At 38.8% G+C, this 15,589-nt stretch overlaps 1 pseudogene; it reads right to left on the bottom strand.

Annotated features, from left to right (window-relative positions):
* Positions 1 to 3,170: 3,170 nt before the first annotated feature.
* On the bottom strand, positions 3,171 to 4,678 carry LOC103656535 (annotated as a pseudogene).
* Positions 4,679 to 15,589: the final 10,911 nt, after the last annotated feature.

The raw sequence follows: 15,589 nt of genomic DNA, 5'->3' as shown, positions 1-15,589 counted from the left end.
TTGTCTTCTCTAACTCCATCTCTTTTAGCATTTGACACTCTTGACTTTGCTCCCCATGCTCTCAAATGTGAATTTGGTGACACAATTCTCCATTTGTTCAGTCTTTACCTTCCTGGGCCCTCCTTCTTATTCTCCCCAATGCATTCATATCTCAGTGCTAAAGAGAACAAAGACCGATTTCTCAGTTAGGTTGAATAATCATTGTGTTGTCTCATTCTCTTCAGATAGACAGGCAGTCAGGACAGTCTCTCTGAAGCATGCAGGTCACAGTGGCTGAGGGAAAAGTGAGCCCGGCAAAGAACAAACTGGCCACTAAAGCTTCTGCCATTTCATTTCTACCACATTTATTGGCCAAAGTTAGTCACATGACTGAGCCTGACTCCCATTGGGCAGGGAAATACCATCCTCATTCTGAGAGTGGAGGGAAAACAGATACTAGTGGGAAATACCACCACCTTCAAACTTTCCTTTTATTTACTGATTTATTGTTGGTGTTTCCTGCCCTAGATCTCTTATTTTCTTATGTGTTTGATCCTTATGGTAGAGTTTATCCACAGCCAGGGTTTGGGATCAACCTAGAAGCTGGTAAGCCTATAATTTCTACCTGAAATCTTCATCTCTTTTCTGAATTTCTGTCTCTGTGTCCAAGTGTGTATCCATCCAAGTTTTAGTGATTAAAGAGATAACTTTTAGGATTGTGTGGAAGGGTGAGAAAGTAGGATAAGACTGAGATAAGGATGGGCAGGAGGAAAATGGGAAGAGTCCAAGGTAATACAAATAAAGGTTCATATGTTTGGCAGGTTCACTTCTTAGTTGGAAGTTTTATTATATTTCTGTTTATCTGTAAAGTGGTAATAATAATAATTCCCACTTCATAAGTTGGTTCTGAGGACTGAATTCATATATGTAAAATGCTAAAAATGATGGTTGGCTTGTATAATCATTTTTTACCTCAGAGTTTTGGCATGAGAGGAAGCTTAGGTATTATTTATTCTAACCCTTTACTTCTACAGATGAGAAAAATAAGGTCAAGAAAAATGCAAAGATTGGCACAAAGTTGACAGCTAGCTATAGGTGGACCAGCTCTAGCATTCAGCTCTCCCAATGCTCCACTCATCCACATTTCAAGGATACCATATTGTCATTTTTTATGTGAACTATAAAAATTCGAAGGCAGGANNNCAAACCGATGTTATCCAGTCATAGTATAGATTTTCTTCTGATTGTACTCCATTGCTAGAATCTGACGTGTCTCATTATAAGTGCTACTCCATAGAGGAGTCATGTGCTGGAGAGTTTGCACTCTCTTAAGAGAAGCCAAGATCTTGTGGCAGGATTTGGTCTATCGGTTTAATTTGGAAAGTTGCACATAACTTTCTGGTATCCCACAAATTAAAGTAGAATTACTATAATTTAGTTCCTAAGAGTACTATGTGAAATCAAATTATATTGCATTACTATTGCTGTAGTTATCCTTAAAAAATATTCTTTTTTTTAAACCAGTATCAATATGTGGAAAAATTCAGAACTAGTCAAATGCAGCCCAAGTTTCTGTTTGTTATAAACAGAGAAGAATGTCTTGAATGTAATAAGTTGTTTGGGCAAATCTGTTTTTGTCTGCTGTGACCAACTCTGTCCATTATATCTGTGTCCATTATGGACAGCATGTAATTTAAGAACAGTGGTTTGTGAAGAATGAGGCAAATGAAGGTTGGGAGGGAAACCCAAGTTACTCTGTTAACCAAATTCATCTTAAAATACTTCTAATTTTTCAACAACCTAGTACTCTCTGCATACTTGGCTTTACAATGTTACGAAATCAAAATGCTTTATTCGACTAAAATATATACTTCATAGGGGGAAAAAGATCCCCTCCCCTAGGATTACTTAATTTAAAAATTCTGTGTTGAGAAGATTTCAGAGAAATCTATAGATACCAGGCCCAAGAATACAGATATAATAAGTTACTTAACTAAAGATTATAACCTGTGAGCTTATGAATCTGTCAGCAGGTCTATTAGAAAAGTTGCCTAGTTTTAACCCTGGAGGAAGACATTATCTTCATTATGTTAGTCAGGAAACAGCACCACAATACAGACACTATCTCTGTTCTCCCAGACTGTTGTTCATACAAACGTCCTTTAAAAGACAGCCCAGGAAAAAGTTACCACTGGAAGTAAAAAAAAAAAAAAAAACCTATGGAGAATTGTCATCAAATGAGTTTGTTTCTTTTTATTGCTGTATAGTATTCCATGGACTAGACACACCACAATATATTTATCCATTCACTAGTTGATGCACTTTTGGGTTGTTTTTGGGTTTGGCTAATAAAGCTATTTAAAACATTCATGTATAATTTGTTGTGTGGACATTATGTTTCATTTATCTTGGTAAACATGTATGTGTGGGATTTCTGTATCATATGGTAAATACATATTTAATTTTTTGAGAAGGTCCCAAAATACTTTACAAAGTGGTTATCATTTTGCACTTCCAACAGCAAAGTACAAGAGTTTCAATTGCTCCACATCTAAGGCAGCACTTAATTTAAACCCCTCTACATATGAACTAGTATCTCTTTGTGGTTTTTATTTGAATTTTTTAAGGAATAAAACTATTAGATATTTTTATGTTATTTGCCTTATTTTATCATTGGTTAAATTTTCATTCAAAGCTTTCTTTTCAAGAATCTAGTTAATTGTCTTCTTAACAATGAGTTGTAATTGTTGACAAAGACACTCTTTGACCAAACTTCAGACAGAGTCTTCAGGCCCTCCTTTCGTTTTTAGTTAAGTTTTGTTTTGCTTTTCTTTTTCTTTTTTAAAAAATGCTGATCTTTTTCACCCATTAGATTTGTTTGAAGAACAGCTTCCCATGTTTAAAAAATTAGGAAAAAAAGAATCCTTGGACCAATTGGTCCCTAGAATACTAACACCCTGTAAGTCTTGTGTTCATCTGATTGGTCCTTCCACCTGACAGGACCTCCCACATACCTCCGGAGAATACTACAGAAGGTGCTGGGAAATTAGGGAGGGACATGGGCTCAGCAGCTGCACCACCCTGGACTCTTCTCTGTACTCACAGGGAGGAGCAGTGCTCCCAGAAGGGTGGCTTCTAGGTGAGGCTCCCTTTTCTCCATGGCCTGCAGCGCCTGGCCCATGCCTGCACACTCAGGAGACCTCCATCTCTCTCCAGTATCCACAGTGCAGGATGTGCTGTAGCAGCCTGTTGACCACGTCCAGTGTCTGGTCCTTCTCCAGCACAATGTCACAAGAGTCTGTGTTGTGCTTCTGCTGTTCTTCCACCTTGTCATTTAAGAAACCAATCTTGAGAATGCCCTCCACACTGGGGAACCCCATCAGCCATAGTGAGGTCTCCCATGGAGTCTCCCAGCAGGAGGATGTGGTTTTGCCCTGAAGCTGCTGGAAGTACCTGGAGTTCTCACAAACAGAGCTATTCTTGTTGTCTGTGCATATGACCTGGCTCTTGAATCCCTGTAGGAAACTGTCTTTCTCAGAGTCCATGTAATTAGACACAATGTAGATGATGGGGTGAAACACTTTCATCAGTTGGATAATCTCCTCTAGGATATCACCAATGCCTGCGGAAAAATGAAAAGGGGAATGTTATGTTGGCAGAGGGTATTGAGGAATGTCTTGTATCCCTCCCTTAGTATTACATTGGACTCTCTAACCACCAGGGCTATCTGAAACTTCTGAATCTTCTGCTGGCATGAAAGATCACATGCTTCAGTCCTCAAATCCATCACATGAAGTAACTTCTCTATGACCGTCCAGGTTGGGTCAATCTCAACTGGATAATAGTGGTGAAGGAGCCCCTTGAGCTCATTGCACTACTGCTCACTGATGATCTTGCTGCGATCTAGAATGTTGTAAGTCCATCACTTCTTACAAGTCCATCCATTACATGCAAACCTGCTCAAGATCGTGTCAGAATCAGAAATGGCCTGTAAGTGGTCTCCCCCACCCCTGTGGAGGGTGCCAACAATCTCTTGCACCTGCCCAGGCTGCCAACATTAGGACCCTGGTCTTCGTCAGGATGCTCACCTGTCCCTAGACCCAAGGGAAGCACTGACCCCAGCTCTGCACTGGGCCCAGGGGCAGCTCAGGGCAGCTCAGCAGCTCTGTGATGAAGGGGGTTCTGGCCTGGCTCAGGGCGCCTACTGGCCGGGGTGGCATGGCAGGGTCTGGGGGTGGGAGCGCTTGGAAAGCCCTGGGGATCCAGGCCTGCCCCTCACATTTCCTTCTGCCTCTCCTCTTTGCCATGGCACTCCTGGCTCTCTTTTTGATTAGGCCTCACCCTTGGGCCTTGTCTTCAGCCTTCACAGTCCAGTTGTGGCAAGAATGTTGCTAACTTAGTTGATAGAGAATCCTCTCTCTTTGATATCTGATCACCCTTGATATCTGGTCAAAGTCCTCATCCTCCATTCTTGATGTCTAAGCCCTTGGCCTGCCTTTGGAAAGAATCTTGTACAGACAAGATGGTTCTTAAACAGACAGTCAGTTTAGCAAGAATAACCCTACCTTTGATATCCCTTCATAAGTGATTTTCCATCCACCAACCCCCTCACCTGCTTGATGTCTCTAAGTCCCAAGCTATCTCCGCTGTATTTAGATTTGGGCCGGATCTTTCTCAGTTGTGATAGTCCTAACACCATTTGAAATAGTTCTGAGCAAAGTCTTCCCTACTGTTTTAACAAGTGACAGAATAATTTCTTTCTTCCTTTCATTTTTTATATGGATATCCAGTTGTTTCAGAATTATTTATTGAAAGATTTTTCTTTCACTTTTGAAGTGCGTTAATGCCCGCGTTAAAAATCAAGTAATTGTATCAGTGTGGGTCTATTTTTGGACTTCATGGTACTCCATTAATCTGTTTGTTTCTCTTTTCATTAGTACCACACTGTCTTGGTAATTGTAGCATTCTAGTAAATGTTTTTTAAGTTTTTATTTAAATTCCAGTTAGTTAACATACAGTGCTATATTAGTTTCAGGTGTACAATACAGTGATTCAACAATTGGATACATCACCCGTGCTCATTACGACAAGTGCACTCCTTAATCCGCATCACCTATTTCACCCATTGCCTTCCCACCTCCCTTCTGGTAACCATCAGTTTGTTCTTTACAGTTAAGAGTCTGTTTTTTGGTGTGCTTATCTCTCTCTCTGTTGCCCTTGCTCCTTTGTTTTGTTTCTTAAAGCCCACATATGAGTGAAATCATATTATTTGTCTTTCTCTAACAGACTCATTTCTAGTAAGTTTTGATAGCAGATACTGGAAGTTCTCCAAATTTTCTCTCTCTCTGTCTCTCTGTCTTCTACCTATTCTAAGTTCAGTGAATTTCCATGAAAATATTAAATCAGCTTGTCATATTTCCTAATTGTTATTGTGTTGAAACTATGGAGTTTCAATTTTGGGGAGATTTGCCATCTCAATAACATTGAGTGCTCTGTTCTGTTAATATGTTATATCCCTCTATTTAATTAGTACTTATTTAATTCCTGTCAAGAATGTTTTGTAGTCTTCTATGTATACCTCTTACATAAATTTTGTTAAATCTATATCTAAGCATTTAATTTTTGATGTCATTGTAAATAGTATTATTTAACTTAAATTTTTTTCTTATATATGATAAAAAAAAACTGATTTTTGTTACCTGTGACTTTGCTAAATCACCCTAGTACCTGGTAGTTAGTTTGTAGATTCCTTATGCTATTCTAGGCAATAATGTTGTCGGCATATAAAGAAGTTTTATATCTCCCATTTCTATCCACATGCTTTTTTTGTTTTTTGTTGTTGTTGTTTCTTTGCCTTATTACACTGTCCTCTGGCATAAATATGAGTGGAGTAGATGGGAATGGACACTCTTACCTTAGTCTTTGGGGGTCAAAACAATCAGTATTTCACTGTTAAGTAAGATGTTAGATGAAGATTTTTGTTTGTGTCCCTTATAAGTTTATCACATTTTGCTATGAATTTTTATGATGAATATGTGAATTTTCTCAAATGCTTTGGCGTACCATATGGGATAATCACATACTATTTTAAAAATTTTATTATTGTAGTAATTGCATTGTTTTATTTTATTTTTATTTTTTTTAGTGCCCAATTTTATTTATTTATTTATTTATTAATATTTTTTTATTATATTATGTTAGTCACCATACAGTACATCCCTGGTTTTTGAAGTAAAGTTCGATGATTCATTAGTTGCGTATAACACCCAGTGCAATTTTGTTGAAGGTCATCTCAGCTCCTTCCATGATTTAGCTATTGTGGACAATGCTCCTATTAACATTGGGGTGCATATGGCCCTTCTCTTCACTAGGTCTGTATCTTTGGGGTAAATACCCAGTAGTGCAATGGCTGGATCATAGGGTAGCTCAATTTTTAACTTTTTAAGGGACCTCCACACTGTTTTCCAGAGTGGCTGTACCAACTTGCATTCCCACCAACAATGTAGGAGGGATCCCCTTTCTCCACATCCTCTCCAGCAATTGTTGTTTCTTGCCTTGTCAATTTTTGCCATTCTAACTGGCGTAAGGTGGTATCTTGGTGTGGTTTTGATTTGAATTGCCCTGATGGCTAATGATTTTGAAGATTTTTTCATGTGTCTGTTAGCCATTTGTATGTCATCATTGCAAAAGTGTCTGTTCATATATTCTGCCCATTTTATGATTTGTTTATTTGTTTCTCACATATTGAGTTTGAGAAGTTCTTTGTAGATCTTGATTACCAGTCTTTTATCTGTAGTATCACTTGCAAATATCTTCTCCTATTCCGTGGGCTGCCTCTTAGTTTTTTTGACTGTTTCCTTAGCTGTGCAGAAGCTTTTTATCTTGATGAAGTCCCATAAATTCATTTTATCTTTTGTTTCTCTTGCCTTTGGAGATGTGTCATGAAAAAGGTTGCTGTGGCTGATGTCGTAGAGGTTGCTGCCTATGTTCTCCTCTAGGATTTTGATGGATTCCTGTCTCACATTGAGGTCTTTCACCAATTTAGAGTTTATCTTTGTGTATGGTGTAAGAGACTGGACAAGTTTCATTCTTTTGCATGTAACTGTCCAGTTTTCCCAGTACCATTTATTGAAGAGACTGTCTTTTTTCCACTGGATGTTTTATCCTGCTTTGTCAAAAATTAGTTGACTAAAGAGCCGAGGGTCCATTTCTGGGTTCTCTATTCTGTTCCATTGGTCTATGTGTTTGTTTTTGTGCCAGTACCATGCTGTCTTTGTGATCACAGCTTTGTAGTACAGCTTGAAATCTGGCATTGTGATGCCCCCAGCTTTGTTTTTCCTTTTCAACAATTCCTTGGCGATTCAGGGCCTTTTCTGGTTCCATTTTAAGAGCTATTTGTTCCAGCACTTTGAAAAATGACATTGGTATTTTGATCAGTATAGCATTGAAAGTGTAGATTGCTCTGGGTAGCATGGACATTTTAACTATGTTAATTCTTCCAATCCATGAGCATGGTATTTTTTCCATCTTTTTTGTCTTCTTCAATGTCTTTCAAGAGTGATTTATAGTTTCTAGAATATAGGTCCTTTACGTCTCCGGTTAAGTTAATTCCAAGGTAATGTATGATTTTTGGTGCTATTGTAAATGGGATGGATTCCCTAATTTCTCTTTCTTCAGTCTCATTGTTCGTGTATAGAAATGCAACTGATTTCTGAGCATTGATTTTGTATCCTACCACATTACTGAATTGCTCTATAACTTCTAATAGTTTGGGAGTGGCTTCTTTTGGGTTTTCCATATAGAGTATCATGTCATCTGCAAAGAGAGACAGTTTGACTTCTTCTTTGCCTATTTGGATACATTTTATCCCTTTTTATCGTCTGATTGCTGTTGCAAGGACTTCTAGTACTATGTTGAATAATAATGGCGAGAGTGGGCATCCTGGCCGTGTTCCTGATCTTAAGGGAAAGACTTCCAGCTTTTCCCCATTAAGAATGATATCTGCTGTAGGCTTTTCATACATGGTTTTATGAGATTGAGGAATGTACCCTCTATCCCTACACTCTGAAGTGTTTTAATCAGGAAAGGATGCTGTCTTTTGTCAAATGCTTTTTCTGCATCTATTGAGAGGATCATATGGTTCTTGACACTTTACTTGTTGATATGATGTATCACACTGACCGATTTGCAAATGTTGAACCACCCTTGCATCCCAGGGATGAATCCCACTTGGTCATGATGGATAATCCTTTTAATGTACTGTTGGATTCTATTAGCCAGGATCTTGTTGAGAATTTTGGCATCCATATTCATTAGGGAAATTGGTCTGTAATTCTCCTTTTTGATGGGGTCTTTGCCTGGTTTGGGGATCAAGGTAATATTGGCCTCATAGAATGAGTTTGGTAGCTTTCCTTCTGTTTCTATTTTTTGAAATAGCTCTAGGAAAATAGGTATTTTTTCTTCTTTGAATGTTTGGTAGAATTCCCCAGGGAAACCATCAGGTCCTTGAGTTTTGTTTTTTGGAAGTTTTTTTTTTTATCATTGTTTCATCACTTCATAATTAATTGGTCTGTTTAAAAAACCAATTTCTTCCTGATTCAGTCTTGGTAGTTTATAGGTTTCTAGGAAGTCCTCCATCTCTTCCAGATTAATTTATTGGCATAAAGCTGTTGATAAAAGTTTCTAATAATCCTTCCACTTTCATTGGTGTTGGTTGTGACCTCTCCCTTTTCATTCATAATTTTATTAATTTGGGTCTTTCTCTATTCTTTTGGATAAGTCTTGCCAGTGGTCTCTCAATTTTATTTATTCTTTCAAAGAACCAGATTCTAGTTCTGTTGATCTTCTCTACTGTACTCTTGCTTTCTAATTCATTGATATCTGCTCTAATTTTGATCAACTGCTTTCTCGTGCATGGATTAGGTCTGTCCCTCCATTGCTGTTCCAGTTCTTGATGTGAGAATATAAAAACTGCATTTTAGATTTTTCTATTCTTTTGAGTGAGGCTTGGATGGCTATGTATTTTCCCCTTAGGACTGCCTTTGCAGTATCCCATTGATTTTGGACCGTTGTGTTTTATTTCTCATTGGTCCCCATAAATTGTTTAAATTGATTTTTGATTTCCTGGTTTAGAATCATTCTTGAGCAGGATGGTTCTTAGTCTCCAACTGTTTGAGTTTCTTCCAAATTTTTCCTTATGTTTAAGTTCCAATTTCAAAGCGTTGTGGTCTGAGAATATGCAGGGAATAATTTCAGTCTTTTGGTATCGGTTGAGACCTGTTTTGTCACCCAAAACATGGTCTATTCTTGAGAATGTTCCATTGGCATTAGAACAGAATGAGTATTCTTTTGTTCTGGGGTGTAGTGTTCTATGTATATCTATGAGGTCCAATTAGTCGAGCATAGCATTCAAAGCTCTTGTTTCTTTGTCAATTTTCTGCTTAGGTGCTCTATTTCTGATAGTGGAGTGTTGAGGTGACCTACTATTAACGTATTATTATCTATATGTCTCTTTATCTGGTTAAGAGTTGGCTTGTGTATCTAGCTGCTCCCCTGTTGGGGGCATATATATTTGTAATTGTCATATCCACTTGTTGGATACATCCTTTAAGAATAATATAGTGCCCTTCTGTGTCTCTAACTATAGTCTTTAACTTAAAATCCAATCTGTCTGATATGAGAATTGCTACCCCAGCTTTCTTTTTTGGTCCATTGGCATGCAAGATGGTATTCCATCCCTTTACTTTCAGTCTGGATGTATCTTTAGGTTCAAGATGAGTCTCTTGTAGACAGCAAATGGATGGGTCATGTCTCTTTATCCAATCTGCAACCCTGTGGCGTATTATGGGAGCTTTTAGTCCATTTACATTGCAACTGATTATTGAGAGATATGATTTTAATGATGCCATATTGCCTGTAAAGTCTTTGTTTCTTTAGATTGTGACTTTTTGTTCTATATCACTCTTGGGGCTTTTTTACTTTTATAGAACCCCCCTTAATATCTCCCGTAAGGCTGGTTTTGTGGTTACGAATTTGGTCAATGACTGATGATTCTGGAAGGTCTTTATCTCTCCATCAATTCTGAATGGAGCCTTGCTGGATAAAGGATCCTTGGCTGCATGTTTTTCTCTGAAAGAACTTTAAAAATGCCCCCCCAACCCTTTCTCTCATTCCAGGTCTGTGTAGACGGGTCTGACGTAATTCTGATACCTTTGCCTTGGTACATGAGAGATTTCTTTGCCCTGGCCACTTTCAATACTGTATCCTTGAATCTAATATTTGTGAATTGCTCTATGACGTGACGTGGCGTAGGTTTGTCATGGTTGAGCTTGGGAGGGGTCCTCTCTGCCTCTTGGACATGAAAGCTTGTTTCTCTTGCTAGATTAGGGAAATTTTCAGCTACAATTTGTTCAAATATCTCTTTTAGACCTCTATTTTTCTCCACCTCCTCGGGGATGCCAATGATTCTGACATTGGAACGTTTCATTGAGTCAGTAATCTCCCGTAACGTACATTCTTGAAATTGGATTTTTTTGATCCAAGTTTCTATTCTTTCTCTTCTACCATCCCATCCTCCAATTCACTAATTTGTTCTTCTGCGTCATTCACCCTGGCCATCAGAGCATCTAGTTTTGACTGCATTTGAATCATAGAATTTTTAATTTCTGCCAGATTCGCTCTCATTTCTGCCTTTAGAGATGCTATATTCTCATTAACATTTTCGTTAATACTTTTTTCAAGTTTACACATTATCTTTTTTTCTTAAAGATTTTATTTATTTATTCAACAGAGACAGAGACAGCCAGCGAGAGAGGGAACAAAGCAGGGGGAGTGGGAGAGGAAGAAACAGGCTCATAGCGGAGGAGCCTGATGTGGGGCTTGATCCCGTAATGCTGGGATCACGCCCTGAGCCGAAGGCAGACGCTTAACCGCTGTGCCACCCAGGCGCCCCTCAAGTCTACACATTATCTTGACCATTGTTACTCTGAACTCCATTTCTGACAATTTGGTTATATCCATATCCATTATTTCTGTGGCAAAGGCCACAGACTCATTGTCTTTTCTTTACTGGTTGGGATTTCTCCTTCTTGTCATTCTGATGAGAAGAGGTTGCGGGGTTGTCCAGAGCCCAAATTATTGACCAGGACCCAGGCAGTGCACACTTGTTTTACAGGGACCTTAGGGATGTGGGCTTCTTGATTTTTCATTTGCCGCGCTGATACTCAGGCTACCCTGTTTGGGTACATTTCCATGCCCCCTGTGAAGGGGTATGGGGATGGGCATACTGTTAGCTGGTATTTCCAGGCTTTTGTTCTCTGGCGGCTTTTCCTGGACGTTTTCTGTGCCTCTTCTGAGAGTCAGAGCAGCAGTGGCCGAATCCCACTGTGTCTCAGAACAGAGCGATCGCAGACTGCTCTCCACTGATGTTCTGGCCACTTTAACTCTGTTTCTGTTGGTGCTGCTCAACCTGCAGCATCCCTGGTTATGTGCTCCACAGCCGTCCTCCCAATCCTCACTTCCAGGGCCGGAGCGTCTCCATCCTTTGTGTTTCTAACACTGCCAGCTGCCAGCCGCCAGCCACCCCCACAGACTCCGAAGCTCCAGCCCTCAGACTGGTTGTGCACATTCCCCTGCTCACGGTCTCAGTCTGCTCTCTCTTGGGTGCCGGTCCACGAGTCAGCCTGTTCCCCCGTGCAGGTGGCTACCGCTTCCCGGTGCCCAAACAAGGCGGCTCCCTCCCCCTTCCATTTAATTTCCGATATCTGTGCACGGTTTCATGGCTTCCCGCTTCGTACATCTATACTCATCGCTGGAGATGTTCATTTGTACAGATCCAGATGTATCTTCCTTCGTCTCAGGCTGATTCCTTGGATCTTCAGGATGGTCTGGTACCTATCCAGCTCAACTCAGGTGACCAGCTGAAAAAAGGGTCCCCTACTCCTCCGCCATCTTAACTCCTCCCCCCATTTTTAAATTTTTTAATATTAAGCCAATTTTGCATACCTGGTATAATTACCCACCTCAGTCATGATGTATCATCTATTTTATATATTGCTGCATTTATTTTGTTAATACTTTGTTAAGCATTTTTATATTTATGTCTGTAGTTTTCTTATTATGTCTTTTTTTTTTTTCCGGTTCTCCTACCAGAATAATGCTGTCCTCATTAAACAAACTGGGAGATGTTGCCTCCAGTTCTATTTCCTGAAAGAATGTCTCTCAACCTAATACACTTTTTTTAAAAAAATATTTCATAGGCTTCCCTGGTTAAGCAACCTCAGCTGGGAATTTTCTTTGGGGAATATTTTTAGCTCTGAATTAAATTTTTTAATAGTTACAAGGCTATGTCACTATGGAAGTTTTTGTCTGCTTGTCTGTTTGTTCTACCAATTACTGAGGGAGGAGTATTGAAATCTCTATTATTTTTCTATTTCTTCTATGAATTCTATTAGATTTTAATTTTTTCATCTCTGAAATTTCCATTTGAATCATTTTATATCTTCCATTTCTCTCTTTATTTTGTTTATATTTTCCTTTACATTCTTAAGTATATTTGCAATACTCTAATAGCTGTTTATTTATTTTATTATTTTATAAAAGTATAATTAACATACAGTGTTATATTAGTTTCAGGTGTACAATATGATGATTCAGCAATTCCATACACTTATCCATATCTATCAAGAAAAGAGTATTCTTAATCTCCTCTATCTATTTCACTCATCCTCCCACCGGCCTCCCTTCTGGCATCCACCAGATTGTTTTGCGTATTTAAGAGTCTGGTTTTTTCTTTGTCTCTTTTTTTTGTTTTTTTGTTTTTTTTTTTCATTTGTTTCTTAAATTCCACATATGAATGAAACTGCATTGTATTTGTCTTTTTCTAACTGTCTTATTTCATTTAGCCTTATATTCTGTAGTTTCATCCATGTATTTGCAAATAGCAAGACTTCATTCCTTTTTATGGCAGAGTAATATTCCATCATATACATATGTATACCTATATTTATCTTTTTTTTTAATGACTTTTTATTATATTATGTTAGTCACCATACAGTACATCCCCGGTTTCCGATGTAAGGCTCGATGATTCATTAGTTGTGTATAACACCCAGTGCACCATGCAATACGTGCCCTCCTTACTACCCATCACCGGTCTATCCCATTCCCCCAACCCCCTCTCCTCTAAAGCCCTCAGTTTGTTTCTCATAGTCCATAGTCTCTCATGTTTCATTCCCCCTTCTGATTACTCCCCCTTTCTTTATCCCTTTCTTCCCCTACCGATCATCCTAGTTCTTATGTTCCATAGATGAGAGAAATCATATGATAGTTGTCTTTCTCTGCTTGACTTATTTCACTTAGCATTATCTCCTCCAGTGCCGTCCATGTTGCAGCAAATGTTGAGAACTCGTTCTTTCTGATAGCTGAGTAATATTCCATTGTATATATGCACCACAACTTCTTAATCCAGTCATCTGTTGAAGGGCATCTCGGCTCCTTCCATGATTTAGCTATTGTGGACAATGCTGCTATGAACATTCTTATTTCACTTAGCATTATCTCCTCCAGTGCCAGTCCATGTTGCAGCAAATGTTGAGAACTCGTTCTTTCTGATAGCTGAGTAATATTCCATTGTATATATGCACAACTTCTTAATCAGTCATCTGTTGAAGGGCATCTCTCGGCTCCTTCCATGATTTAGCTATTGTGGACAATGCCATGTATGAACATTGGGGTGCATATGGCCTTCCTATTCTTCACTAGGTCTGTACTTTGGGGTAAACACCCAGTAGTGCAATGGCTGGATCATAGGGTAGCTCATTTTTAACTTTTAAGGGACCTTCACACTGTTTTCCAGAGTGGCTGTACCAACTGCATTCCCACAACAATGGAGGAGGGATCCCCTTTCTCCACATCCTCTCCAACAATTGTGTTTCTTGCCTTGTCTATTTTTGCCATTCTAACTGGGCATAAGGTGAGTATCTCAGTGTGGTTTTGATTAATTTCTTGATGGCTAATGATTTTGAAATTTTTTATGTGTCTGTTGCCATTTGTATGTCTTCATTGGAAAAGTGTCTGTTCATATCTTCTGCCCATTTTTGATTTGTTTATTTGTTTCTCGTATTGAGTTTGAGAAGTTCTTTAGATCTTGGATACCAGTCCTTTATCTGTAGTGTCCTTTGCAAATATATTCTCCCATTCCGTGGGCTGCCTCTTAGTTTTTTTGATTGTTTCCGCTGTGCAGAAGCTTATTATCTTGTGAAGTCCCATAAATTCATTTTATCTTTTGTTCCTTTGCCTTTGGATATGTATCATGAAAAAGGTTGCTGGCCGATGTCGTAGAGGTTGCTGCCTATGCTTCTCTCTTAGATTTTGATGGATTCCTGTCTCACATCGAGGTCTTTCATCCATTTGGAGTTTATTTTTGTGTATGGTGTGAGATAGTGGCAAGTTTCATTCTTGATGAGCCGCTCCAATTTTCAGCACCATTTATTGAAGAGACTGTCTTTTTCCACTGGAATGTTTTTTCCTGCTTTATCAAATATTAGTGCCCAAAGAGCCGAGGGTCCATTTCTGGGCTCTCTATTCTGTTCCATTGGTCTATGTGTCTGTTTTTGTGCCAGTACCATACTGTCTTTGTGATCACAGCTTTGTAGTACAGCTTCGAAACTGGCATTGTGATGCCTCCAGCTTTGTTTTCCTTTTTCAACATTCTTGCAGATTCAGGGCTTTCTGGTTCCTGAATTTAAGGACTATTTGTTACAGTTCTTTGAAAATGTCATTCGGTATTTGATCGTGATAGCATTGAGTGTAGATTGCTCTGGGTAGCATGGACATTTTAACTATGTTAATTCTTCCGATCCCTGAGATGGATATCTTTCCATCTTTTTATGTCTTCCTCAATGTCTTTCAAGAGTGATTTATAGTTTCTAGAATATCGGTCCTTTACGCCTCCTGGTTAAGTTAATTTCCAAGGTAACGTATGATTTTGTGCAGATAAATGGAGGATTCCCTAATTCTCTTTCTTCGTTTTATTCTGTATAAAATGCAACTGATTTCTTAGCATTGATTTGTATCCCGCCCACTTACTGAATTGCTCTATAACTTCTAATAGTTGGGGAGTGGTTCTTTTGGGTTTTCCATATAGAGTATCATGTCATCAGCGAGAGACATTTTGACTTCTTCTTGCCAATTTGAATACCTTATCCCTTTTTGTCTTTTGATTGCTGTGCTGAAGGACTTCTAGTACTATGTTGAATAATAGTGGCAGAGTGGGCATCCTTGTCGAGTTCCTGATCTTAAGGGAAAGACTTCCAGCTTTCCTCATTGAGAATATATTTGCGTAGGCTTTTCATAGATGGCTTTTATGAGATTGAGAAATGTACCTCTATTCCTACACTCTGAAGGGTTTTAATCAGAAAGGATGCTGTATTTTGTCAAATGCTTTTTGGCATTGATTAGAGGATCATATGGTTCCTGAGTCTTTTCTTGTTGATAATGATGTATCACTATTGATTTCGAATGATTGAGCCACCTTGCATCTCAGGTATGAATCCACCTTGTATGATGGAAATCCTTTTAATGTACTGTTGGATTCTATTAGCAAGTATCT

The sequence above is a fragment of the Ursus maritimus genome, unplaced genomic scaffold, assembly GCF_017311325.1.
Source record: "Ursus maritimus isolate PB19 unplaced genomic scaffold, ASM1731132v1 scaffold_31, whole genome shotgun sequence".
Taxonomy (NCBI): Eukaryota; Metazoa; Chordata; class Mammalia; order Carnivora; family Ursidae; genus Ursus; species Ursus maritimus.
Note: the sequence above shows the minus strand (reverse complement) of the source record. Positions and strands in the feature narration are given on the sequence as shown.